At 32.2% G+C, this 13920-nt stretch overlaps 1 pseudogene; it reads right to left on the bottom strand.

Moving 5' to 3' along the window:
- Window positions 1-12887: 12887 nt before the first annotated feature.
- LOC100618144 (protein FAM118B-like) lies at window positions 12888-13688 on the bottom strand (annotated as a pseudogene).
- Between the last annotated feature and the right edge of the window lie 232 nt (window positions 13689-13920).

The raw sequence follows: 13920 nt of genomic DNA on the forward strand, positions 1-13920 counted from the left end.
GAGGGAGAAAGAGGAAAAATAATATCTCTTAAAACTGACTCACTGAAATACTAGCTATTTTTCTGACAGCCTCCCCAATCTCATTCAATTCCATTATAGCCTTATTTATCTGACAGTGAAAAGAATTTTCTAGGTGAAAAGGAACAAAATTCTAGTCTATGTTCTCCCTCTGAAATGGTCACTTCATCCTTTCTATTAGTAGGGGGCGATAGGAAGATTTCAAGGAAATAGTGAGGAAAAATAAAAAGTTCTCCCAAGTGGATACTGGCTATGTAATTATTTTGCCAGTCCAATTCACCAAATATTCATTAAAAGCCTATTATCAAGAAAAGACTTTGCTAGCCTCTGGTGATACAAAAACAAAACAAACAATAGCACCACCTCCAATAAGATAATACCTTTCTCAAGTAGTTTCAATCTACTGGGAATTACTATATGAACTCAAAGTGGAGTCATGTAAAGATCTGGATAAATTATTCTAGAAACAGTTGACAAAGGAGAAAACATTCAGTTGAGTATTTCAGAAAGTGCTTCAAAATGGAGTTACCTTTCACAAGTGTTCCTTCAAAGGGGTAGGTTGAAGGGTAGACGATTTCAGAAAGAATTCAATTAAGGGGGAGGTGGCAGACCAAAACCTGGGAAATCCTAGTATGATTGTCTCTAGTTTTGCAAATTATAGAATATAGGAAGAAGAACAAAAGGAAATAAGACTAGAAAGGTGGTCAAGCCAGATTCAAAAATTACCTACATTTACCCACCTAAGCAATTTGTAGTCTACCTATACAATAAGGGCTCCATTAATTTTCTTGATTAGGTATTTAACATGGTCAGACTTGTTCATTAGGAACATGGTTTTGGAAGCTATTAAGAAAAGACTAGAAAATTAATTATGAAAAGGAGTTTTAAAACTTTTCTCGTTTGTGGACCCTTTTGATGGACTATAGAAGATCCCCATTTCAGGATAATGTTAATAAATACATAAAATAGCACACATAGGATTATAATGTAAAAATATTATTGAAATTCAGTTATCCATCTATCTAACAAGTTAATGGTTCTAAGGTTAAGAACTCCTAGCTTAGAGGCAGATTAAGTCAGTTGGGAAAATAAGAGATGGACAAATTAAACTAGTATATATATATATATATATATATATATATATATATATATATAATATGTAGGAGAGGAAAAGGAGGGATGGACTTTTCATACTATTTGCTTAATATAAGAGAATATCACAAAAGGGTAAATGCAAACTATCCAAACCTGTAGATACTAAAAGATAATGTATCTAAATTGAATAATAATTCAGTACAATTTTAGTTCTGAAGTTAATTTTTAAAATATTCTCATACAAAGGGTCAATTAATCAAAGCTGTCATATTTACCCAATAAAAATGGTAGATGACAAATAAGCAAATTAAAATAGATATAGACCTCCTTAACTATATACTTCTTTCCAAAAAAATTGAATTACAAGCCATAACCAGATATTATTGAAGTCTGTTAAATCATGTCCTTGTGGCTTTATGCTTGATTTTGTGAGAATTTTTGAATAGGAATTCCATGCGTTGATGAATTCAAATGTCTTTTTGTATGTCAACACATAATGCAATTAATAAAGAGATCATTAAGAAATTTCAAACAGACTTTGAAAAGGAAGAAAGTGGAATGAAGGAGTGGAGTAGAGGCGTCATCAGCCATCCTAAAACCAGGGCATGTCATATATTTCCACTCACCATTACATAGAGAATGTTGACATTTTTTCTGGTTGTACATATATCTATTGTAGCTCATTTTCTGCTTCTTTTCCCTCTCACTCTTCTGCACTTCTAAATCAGAATTAAATGTTGGGCTCTTTTGTTTCCCCAGCACTTAGCACAAGTGCATAGTTCATTGTAAAAACTTAATACATGTTTTAAATCAACTCCTCCATCTAACTTTGCCCTTTCTCTTCTCTTTATCTATACTATACTTCCTTCTACCTTCCACAGATCTAACCATTTCTCTTTTCAGTGACCCAGAGATCCAATGTTCTCCAACCCCAGCATCTTGTTATGTCTTCTCTTATCACCTCATTTTGTGGTATAGTGTTTTGCTCCTTTATTTATATCTTTTAAAACACATTTATATACTCTACATTGTGCTCTGCCTCATGCACACCTTTCTCCTTTACCAAATATCTTCTCATCCTTAAACTAATCACATTCCATTCTCTAGTTTTCTGCAGTCCTACTATACAGATGTTTCATGTAACTCTTTTCAAGTACATTTCCTTCCTCATATTCCTGAAAAATTCGTGCTCAATACCTAATATATCCCTTTTGGACTTCTACTTTTTTTAACCTTTTTACTACATTTACTCACTAAAAATGCATTTAATTCTCCCTGAATCTCTGAATTACCTTGGCTATACCCTACTTGCCTCCTGGAAGGAAGCAATAAAGGAATAAATGTTTAGAGATTTAAAAAAACCCTTAAATTTTGTCTAGACCAAACTCTGGATTTTATAGATGAGGAAAATATGACCAATAGAGGTGAAGTGAATCACCCAAGATCACACTGGTACAAATTGTAAGTAGGGTATCATTATACTCCAGAATGAAAGGGGAAGAAGACTACCATGGTTTTCTGAGCTGGAACTGTGTACTAAGGATATTAAAATATTTTTCAAAGGATGGCTAGAATTTCTCCTTATGAGAGGACTCCCAGATAGAAAGGATACATGAATTTTAGGAGATGGTGGGTATATTTATTGCTAGTGAATGGATGATGATTATACATTAAGAAAGACTCTGAGTGTGAGTGATCATATATGAATATGAAATATCAGTAACATCAATATAGTTATGACATTTGGAAGTTGATATCAATTGAAGACAAAGGATTTGAGCTAGATGATGGAAATGGGTATTATGATCCTTGGTGGAAGAGAAAAGCTGATTCCCAAAGAGTTACAGAGAATAGTTTGGATAGATTATATCTACTTCAAATGATAATAACCTAAGAAAAAATTTTAAGCATCACCAAACTAAATGGGCTGTGTTCAAGTTATAGATAACCCCTGAGTTCAAGTGATCTGGGGAACTCTGATGCTATCAAGAGAGCAGGTATTTGCAGCAATGAAAGAAGCTTTTGATTGAGGCATCTGAAGGAGAGATTGACCATTGTGACCTGAAAGCAAATATTCAGAGTAGTGGAATAAAAGCACTATATCAAGGAAAAAGTAAAACATCCTAAAAGTTATGTAAATTACTTTATATTTTGATGAAGTTTAAATATTAGCTGCTTAGTAGAATGTAATGATAATCATAAGTTGATATTGAATTCTGTACCATCATTCTGTCAGTGTATACTGTTATTTATTTGTTTATTTATTTATTTGTTCCTTTCTGTAAGTAGGCATAAATCACTTTTTTCTTGCCCAGAATTTTGACATTTGAGTACTTCCTTTACCTCCTTATTTTTGGGGAATCCCTTAGATCATTATGTAATTTATAACACTTAAAATTATAATCAGACACTTGCATGTGAGACATAACAAGTTAAGACATGTGACAAAGGTAGCATCGCATGTCAGAGGTAGGTACCTTAAAGGAAAAGTTGAGTGACCCAGATGCTACAGATCCAGCAATAATGTTTCAAAGCTATACAATTATTCTAGGATTTGATTTAAGATGAAGGAAACATCCTCAAGAATTGTCTTCTTGCTTCATTGGCACAACTTTTTTTTGTTAAAATCATGAAAAATTTTAGCAGTTCCCAAATATTAAACTCAGTATTGCTTTTTTACATTCTTTTCTTATCTCTACTCCACTGAAACTATTTCCTGCCCTCATTAGGATGGAGCATGGTATACCACATTGTATTCTGAATTTAGAGGAAGCAAAACCTGAGATCCAATACTCCCTCAGACACTTAACAGGTTGTGTGTCTTTGTCATATACCTAAGACTCTGAGTTTTCTGAATGATAGTAGCTATTCTCTCATAGAGTTGTTAAGAGAATTAAATTAGTATATAGGAACACCTATTAACAGCTAGGTCAACTAGAGACTAGAGGACCATGCCTGGATTGAAATTCAATTCCTGGCACTTAATAACAATGTGATTCTGGGCTAATCAGTCAATCAGTTTGTCCCAATTTTGTCATCTGTAAAATAAGAGTGATAATTGCACTTAACTTTCAGCATTATTGTAAGAATAAAATTAAATAATAATCAAGAGGAATTTAGGGCAGTTCCTGGAACATAGTTAACACTAAATAAATATTTGTTATTATTATTAAAACTTACATGGAGATAGATATATGCATATTAATTATTAACATTAGATAGTATATATAAGTGTACATATATATTTGAATGCATGCATATGATATTAAACCACATGTATATGTTTACATGTCTGTATATATTTCCTGTGTATCATGTATGTGTATATATGTTTATATCACTTTGTATAAATTCATTATTGTTCTCATTTTTCTCATTTTGATGTTCTTTACAATTCAAATATGAATAAACCTGAGATAAGCTGATGTCCTATTTTTATTCTTTCATATTTAAAATTCATCAGCCTATTGCACTGAAGGATTTCTTCTATTGATGTTCCTGTTGTTTCAAGGTCAGGACATCCCAAGAAGATCAATGACCCATCACCAATGAAATGGAATCTCTCTCTGTCCTAGTCTCCTCATCAACTACTTCAACATTACACTCTTCACTGGCCTTTGTACTCCCTCTACTTTTTGATCTACTGTCATTCTTGCAAGTGGATTTCTTATAAGGAACAGAAAATATTTTTTCAATTTTAAATCAACAAATCATGTGAAGCAATTGTCCTCCTTGTCCACAAATTACAGGAACGTAGCAAACTACCATTCAAATAAATCTGTTATTGAATGGAAGGTCCTGATATATGTTGGGAAAAATGCCAACCAGAAAGTCTAGAGACCTGATTCTTTTGTTAGATGTAATAACAACTCATTATGTGACCTTGTACAAAACTTTTCACCTCCCTGTGATTCAATTTAATCATTTTAAAATGACAAAGTTTGTTGTTCTTTACATTACTTCTTATTCTCTAATTATGATACTACATTTTGCCTTTAAGAAAAGATCAGGTTTTTTTTTCCCCTGGGAAAATGTTACCACTTAGTTCTTTCAAAATCAAATCTGCTGATATTCAGTTAGTGTCTCAGTTGATCTCCTCAAAGCTGTAGGGCTTTATAATAAGAATATTCAGAGTAACCAGCATCTGGATATTGCAAATCAAAAGACAGAAATTTGAATTATAAATATCTATCTGAAAGGAGAATGAAAACAAGAACACCATGAAATGTGTTATCCCATAACAATATGTTCTCTTTTTTGCAATTCATCATGGAAATAATGATTCCACTTTTGGTAGTGGTGGTGGCTGAGATAGTCGTGTTTTTGGTTTTAGTGTTATTTTTAAAGTATATGGACAAGTGTAAACCAATATTTTAATCACAGATACATTAATCTTTCATTAATTGTATCATATGATTCTTTTTCATGAGAGAAAATAATTAACTAAATCACTAATGGACATAAAATTTACAAAGAAAATATAGAGATATAGAATAACTTCTAATCCTTTTGTTTACTATGAGTTTATCCTACCACCTAATGTAGCTCAAAATTATTCCCACATCAAAGGTTTTATAAATTTTCCTTATTTGGATTTTTAACACCTTCTAGCAATGAATAATATGTGGCTACTACTACTAATGACTACACATATTTAAAGTTTTATATTACATTTCTATAAATATCACTCAGGCTAGTAATACATGATAGGTAGATGCCTGCCAAAAAGTTGCATTTTCATGGGAGTTATGGCTTTTAACATGCTAATTCTAGCTGAAACATGTCACTATCATGCAATGTAGACACAACTTTTAGGGAAAGAAATGAATCTACGAGTAATATTCTCTTCAAAAAGTAAAAAAAATTCTGTATATAAACTTAGCGCCTTTTAATGTACTTAAATGACTTTTTCATTATGAGAGACACCATAGCATACTATCAGACCTTGAGTTAAGAAGACTTGGGTTAAAACTTTGATTTCAACACTTAATAACTCTACAATCCTGAATAAGTCACTTTCCTGTTCTGGGCCTCAATTTCCTCATCTTATAAAGTGAAGATATTTAACTTAGTGGCATCTGAGTTACCTTCTATATTTTACCTATCATTCTATGATTATTAATTCCATAATGTATTCATAAGAGAACTGTATACACAAATATATGTAGGGTTACCATTCTAATATAACCTCATTTTCATTTCAATTAAACTATTATGACAAAAGAGGAAAAATGAAAAATTTTACCACACCTGAGCACACATGAATTATGTTGAATCAAAATTTACCTATACATCTACAAAAAAGCAAATAGAAAATTAAAACTTGCCTTAAAGTACTACCCAATAGTGGCACACACATATTTCTTTACCCACCTCCATACATGCATGTCACATATAAACATAGGTGTATATAAACACACATGTATGCAGATAGTATATACAGTGTATATTTATACATATATGGGTAAATATGAGTCTTTTAAATTAATGATGAATATATGTATCGATATCTAGAATTATTTAAATACAAGTTTTTGTTTATGCACATACATAGATAACCCAAAAGTTTAAGGGCTGTATTAGTTTCATTTTGCATTTATTATGTGAACAAGATGTAGGCTTCTCACCCTTACATAACTTTAAATTCATGTGAGCCATAGCCAAATAAGGAGGTAATATATGCAGGAGACAAATATTTGGAATAATTTTAAGGTAAGCTTTAGTGTTATATGCTTTTCTGTAAATGTATGGGCCAATCTAATTCAGAATGATTCATATGTATTCAGTGCTGGCAAAATCTCCTCTAGCAAGTAGCATTCTTTTGTTTATTTCAAAATGTTATAATGATATTTTATATTAATTCCAAACTCTGCCTAAGGAAAGATTTAGAAATGAAAGGATCCAGTGTTCCATTTATATAAATGCTATCTGTGTTGAACTATGAGTAACCTCTGCTAAAATGCCAAGTCTCACCTTTGACAGGAGATTCATGACAAGGGTCAGAAAAAAGATAGCCATCCTGCCCATGGGACCACCCACCTCTGTCTGACCAGAGTAATCAGTTTTGAAAAATGCTTTGAATTATACATGCAGCAGCATAGACAAGCCACTGTCATTTAGCTGGCTCTAAAAAAGATTTGGTGCACAGTAAATACAACTGATTTTTATGTATCTTGGAAGATGACACTTTATTATAAAGTATGTCACAGTCATCCTCTCTGGCTGTTAAGACATCTAAAGTCATGTCAGTTTTACAACCTTCCCTCCCGATTACAAGTCTGAAGGGCAGTTAGTGACAAGTCGGCAATGTTTTGTCAAGCTATTCAGTTTATACAGATGGAACTGCATTTCACTCACAAAATCCATTACAAGTGCAAATATGGGACTAAATGGGGCCAGAGTTTGTTAGAAATGTAATGCCACCAGAAACTGAAATGTTCTCAAATAAATACAGCAATCCAGAAAATAGCATAATATACCACACTATTCTCTTGAAATGGTCACTATTGATGAACACCTTTCAACTTAAGGTCACTTTAAAGTAAATTTGTCAATCAATTCTGACAAGGAATCATCAGAGCCAATCTTTTTTATTTAAAATTTTAAAATTGTGTTAATTACTTTTGTTACTAAAATAAATCATTTCCAAATATGACCTTTATTATCCTCTAATCAGTTTGTGAACTTTTCCTTGTAGCAAAAGGGGGGAAAGTCAAATGAAAACAACTAAAGAATTTAATCTGACATTTTTAATATACAATTTCCATGGTTCCCTTATAGCTCTCCTATATATAAAGCTGCATTACTTTATCACTTTTTATTTCTTTATTACTAGTTATTATAATTCAACAAACTAACTTCATTTTTATTGTTTACATTTACACTGTTGAAATATGTATGTAAGAAACTTCCCTAGTTTTACATACTTTATTCTGAGTCAGTTCTTCTATCTTCCCATTTTTATATAAAGTTTATATTTGTCATTTTTGGAACTGTATTATGGAAGAGAGAACGGATTGGTCATATAGCAAGAGGGAAGCATTATATATGGATAGCCAGAGTATCCAACTGTTAAACTTTTGTTAGGAGAAATCAGGGAAGAATGGGTGAATTTCATAGCAAAATTATGAGAAGAAAAGTCATTGAGAAAGATGTCAACACAAGACTGGCTTGGGTTCTGCATTGCTAAGGAAAATTCTGAATGAAAAACATCACAAGTTCATTCATCCTAGTGTTTGAACATCCATTTTGTTTTAAGAACTTTGTTAGCAAAAAACTGTTAATGTGATTTTCTTTTGTAAGAGACCCTTTTTTCCATTTTTGATGGCCTTTCAATATATGCCTCAAAGTGTAACTTCAAAGGGCATGAAATAGGAAATCATTTTGTTTATTGTTTAATTAATTGGTCCAAACTTAGTTACATCAAAACAAATTATATGTTATTGTAGCAATATTTTTGTCCCTTTAACATCCTTTCTTCATCTTTGCTTATTTACTGAATATGAGATAAAATCTCAAAATGTTTTAGTTTATATTTATCTTATTATTAATGACACAGGTCATATTTTTACATAATTCTTAATAGTCTATAATTATTTTGATAAATGTTTATATCATTTGACTGGATATATTGGGGGCATTATTCTTTTGTTATATTATTTATGACAATTCCTCATATTTCTTATATAAAATATGATGGAAAAGATTTCTGATGAAAGATTTTTTAAAGACCACTAATTTTGCTTATAATTCCAGTTGAATGCATTTCATTCAGGTTATTACTTTTTTTACCTTAATTAATCAAATTATTTAGTGTTTCCTTCTCATTAATGCTTTCTTTGGGATTCTTCATCTACTCAAAATTTTGGAGATGAACTTTTTCTCCCATTAAAATGTTTTGTCTTTTACACTAAAACTGAGCATTTATTTGGAAATTATTGAGTAAAATAATGTAAGCTGCTGGTCTGAACATAAAGATATATATATATATATTTTTTTTTGCTTGACTATCTTTCATTTTTTCCCATATGGTTTTAGTTTTGCTTTGTGTGTGCTCTTATTATTATGTTCTTATTGTGAAAAATAAGTCACTTTGCAAATAGTTCAGTATCTTGGGTTTATTAAAAAATGGTTATTATGATAAATAATTTTAAAACTTTATTTTTTATTTTAATTTTTCTAGATTACACATTGATACAATTTTAATATTTGTTATCTAAAAATTTGCAACTATTTTATCCCTCCCTCCCACCTCTATTCTTCCCCAAGAATGAAGATTATATGATATAGATTATACATATATTATGACATAATATATATTTCCATGTTCATCATGTTGTGAAACAAGACATGTATTATTTATACTAGAGAAAATTTGATGGAGGAAATAAAGTGAAGAATGGTATGTTTCAATCTGGATTTGGACTCCATCTGCTCCTTCTATGGTATGAGTCTTTCTTTTTTCATCATGAGTCCCTTGAAGTTGATAATAGCTAAGTCATTCACAGTTGATCGTCATACATTATTGTTGTTACTAATTATATTTTCCTTGTTTGGCTCACTTCATTTTGCATCACTTCATATAAGTCTTTACAAGTTTCTGGTTGTGTGTGTGTGTGTGTGTGTGTGTGTGTGTGTGTGTGTATGTGTGTGATCATCTTTTGTCATTTCTTATGGCACAATAGTATTCTGTTAAAAGCATATACTGCAACTTCTTCAGTTATTCCCCATTAAAGCTTTCTTAAATCATGTCTTTCATTCATTTATTTTTTCTAATCTTTTTAACTAGCATTAAAATATTTTGGTGACTACTGTTTTAAAATTGTTCTTACCACTCTTCTGCCTTGGAACTAATAATAAGCATCTGTTCTAAGACAGAATGTAAGGGTTTAAATGAATTAAATGAAATGCATTAATATTAATTTTTAATATTTATGTGTTATTCTTCCTTCTTCCTCTCTCCCTGGCTTAGAGAGTAGAACCATATTTGTCTTATCTGATAAAATGCATTCTATAAAATCTTCTTTCCCAATTATAGTTATCCCTCACTGTACATTCACTTATTGAGGCTTCACTATATCCTGGGTTTAAAAAAAATCTAATTCTCTATCAAGGAGTTATACTTATCACAGCACACTATTGGTTGAAGGAATGAAACGTGACCAACCACAGCACTGGGTTCTGGATAATGGACACTGATTGACTCAGTGGCTATAGGTTAATAAGAGTGTGAAAATGATTTATAGGAGACTGGGAAAGGTTTATAAAGCCTTAAATTATATATAAACAATAAAATAAATATAATGCCACTACTTTGTGGATTTTCACCTATTGTGGGGGTCTCTAGAATGTAATTCCCATGATAGGTGAGGGATCACTGTATTGAAAAATAATTTTGAATGTGGTATATGTTGGTAAACAGAATATCATTGTGCTAACAAGAATAAAAAAACTGGAGGAATTTCATGTGAACTGGAAATACCTCCAGGAATCGATGCAGAGTGAAAGGAACAGAACCAGGAGAATATTGTACACAGATTGATACATTGTGGTACAATCAAAGGTAATGGATTTCTCTACTAGTATTAATGAAATGACCCAGGACAATTCAGAGGAACTTATGAGAAACAACACTGCTACATTCAGAGGAAGAACTGTGGAAATGGAAATAAGAAAATTATGTGATTGATCACATAATGGGATAGAGATATGATTGGGGTTTTGATGTTAAAGGATCACTTTACTGCAGATATGAATAACACAGAAATAGGTTTTGAACAGTGATGCATGTATAACCCAGTGGAACTGCTTGCCAGACTTAGGAAGGAGGAGGAATGAGGGAGTGTGAAGGTAATCATGAACCATGTAACCATGGAAAGTATTCTAAATAAAAAAGGAAAAAAAGGAAAAATTAAATTTAAAATAAAAATTTTAAGATGTATACATCAAAAAATGAAAAATAATTTTATAGCCTAAACATTTTTAAAACATTTAAATTTCATAAAATTCAATTCCAGATTCTTTGAGACCACAAATCATTGGTTTGGTGTTTTCATTTTATTTTATTCTATTAAAAAGTCAGAGAATAAGCTATGATTTCTCATCTTTGTTTTGTTAATATTGGAATTGTATCTCCTTTTAAGTAATTGTTCACCCCCTCAAATTCTTGGGTTTGCTAGCATATAATATTTACATTATGCCCTTTTTTGTTTAATTTTATTTCTAATGCTTCTTCAGAGTTGAAATCTTTGTACCTAATTTTTAAAAATTATATTTTAATCAGTCAGTAAGTATTTATTTAGAGCCTACTTTTTGCCAGGAGCTGGGCTAAGTGCTGAGGATACTAAGAAAAGACAAGACAAGAAACTCATATCCAAAGAAAATTCCCAGAGATAAGAATAGAACGTCTTGCTTGTAGAGCAGTAATGTCCCTGGAACCAATAGTGCATGAATGGAAATAAGATGTAAGAAGATTGAAAAATAGGGGGTGGGGGTGATTATGAAAGTATTTAAATGCCAAACAGAGCAATTTGTGTTTGATACTGATGATGGAAAGATGCATTTATTGTGTATGTGTGTATCATGGTTAGAAATGCAATTATTTTATAATTTTATAATCTGATTTTAAACTTGTTTTTCATGTCAATTGTATAGAAATGGCTAACCAAAGAAAAGTTTTTTGTTCTGTTCATTTTTAATAGAAGCCCCATTTTCTCTAGCCTCTCTTTGCTTCATTTAACTAAAAAAATATCAATGTTTTCAACCTTTTGTAGCATATATCTGGTGAGGGGCAGATTTCATACAATGTCACTCTCAGAGAACTAAATGGAGGACACAGCAACTAGAATATGAAACATAAATCTGTGAAGCTATCTGATTATAAAATATGGGTTAACCCTGGTGGAGAATGTTTGTGTGTGTGTGCTTGAATATGGTGTTTCAATAAAGCATATAATCGACTTTCTAAGTCAATTTTTAGAGATATTTGTGATTCAGTTCTGAAGGACTTTGCAATTTATTTATGATGCACCAATCTCTACGTTATCCTTTCTACTCCACTGTGAGAGCAAGTAGAAGAAACTGAGGTCTTTCAGCAGTTAAGAAGGAGAAATAGCTTCTCAAAAGAATTTAAATTCTCTTCTATGTTCTTTAGGCAACATGGTGTAACATTGAAACTTCTCAAGAGGGGTAGGAGACAAGTGACTTTCTCTATAGTGGCAACATGATGACCACTGCCACATTATATCCTACCTAGGTGAGCTTGAATTTAGGCTTTTTTTTTAACTTTTGAGAAAGTAAATGAGCAGGCTTTTATTACAGCTTAAATATGTGGAATATTATAAAAGGCCTAGAAAACTAGAGCTTCAAGTCACATGTATAAAAAGCCATTAAGCTTAAGTGAAAAACCAAAGTAAAGAAAACTACAGCAGGGGCTATGGCAGCTACATGACATCTAGATCCCCAAATCCTTCATGCAGAGGTGCTATACCACCCAGAACAAGCATCACATTAATTGGTTCAGGGGATACAACCATGTCCAACCCATGAAGGGCCAAGTAGCCACTCTAGTATTTTTGAAGTGGGACTGGAAGCAGAATAATTGAGCCCAGCAAGAACCAAATAAGTCCTTTTCTGTTTCTCTCCTGAACTTTCTGTCTTTTCTGTCTTTTGGTATTTTCTGGGAGTCGTTGAATTTCTGTAAGATTGCTTATTAAACTCTGTCTGGGATGGGGCTTTTGCTCTAATTGTGAGGGTTTTTTTTTTCAGTCCCTCCTTCATGTACTATATCCTCTTATTTCATTGTGTGCTTTAGATGAGCTATCTAGCTGACCTTCTCTGCCAGCCCTGTTCTGCCTGGGGTTAAGATTTCACAAGTCAAACACTTGAAATATTCAAGAAGATCAACAAATTAATTTCTATAGCAGATTGATCCCTTTGTCTGGCATATTTTCCTGGAGCTTCTTGAATTCATCTACATCTCCTCTCCAAACCAGTGGAAAATGTTATAGGTCATATTTGTGCCTGAGAGTCTCCAGGAATAGGACCTGAAATGTGGTATTGTCTATAGCCAAGCCACAACCCAAAAAAAGAAATGAGTTTTTTTTTGTGGAGTTTCTGAGTCTCTTTCATGACTTCAGTGTTATTTAGTACATTCTGACTGCCATCTGAATGAAGTACAAACCCAGGACAACTGGTATAGAATCCATGGATGTGTAATATACTCAGTTCCCTCTTATACTGAGTTCATTCCGGGATATTTTTCTCATCACATTTTTTCCCTTGTTCTGCAGCATATAGTTCTAGGAGATTATCAGAATTTGTGACTAATTGCAAAGCTCCATTCTCCATCAAAAGAAAGACTGACTGAAGCAGTTATTTCCCAAATCTTCCATATTTGACTGCAAATCAGCAATTATTTCATATAATAGTTCTTGAAAAAAATGTAGATTAGACAGTTTCTGGATATAAGGTCATGGGCAACATGGATGGGGTTCTTTTCTTGAGAGAGACATTTCTGAAACTTTGCTCTCTTCATCTTCAAGCAGATCAAAACCAATACCACTGCCTGAATTCATCCCTTCCATTTGAGATGCCACTGTAGTAGGGATGTCGGCTTCAATCTCCCTGCATCTTCTACTTTCTGTTCTTGCCTGAACATAGGTGGTCAAAGAGTGACTCTGAGATGCATATATTTAGTCATGGAATCCACTGTATAAGTTTGAGTTGCCTTAGTTGGCTATTGCTATTTTATCTGAGGTGTCACATATTTTATAGCACATCTTTGAAAAGCAAATGACCAAGTAAAAG

This window comes from Monodelphis domestica, chromosome 2 (genome assembly GCF_027887165.1).
Source record: "Monodelphis domestica isolate mMonDom1 chromosome 2, mMonDom1.pri, whole genome shotgun sequence".
Classification (NCBI taxonomy): Eukaryota; Metazoa; Chordata; class Mammalia; order Didelphimorphia; family Didelphidae; genus Monodelphis; species Monodelphis domestica.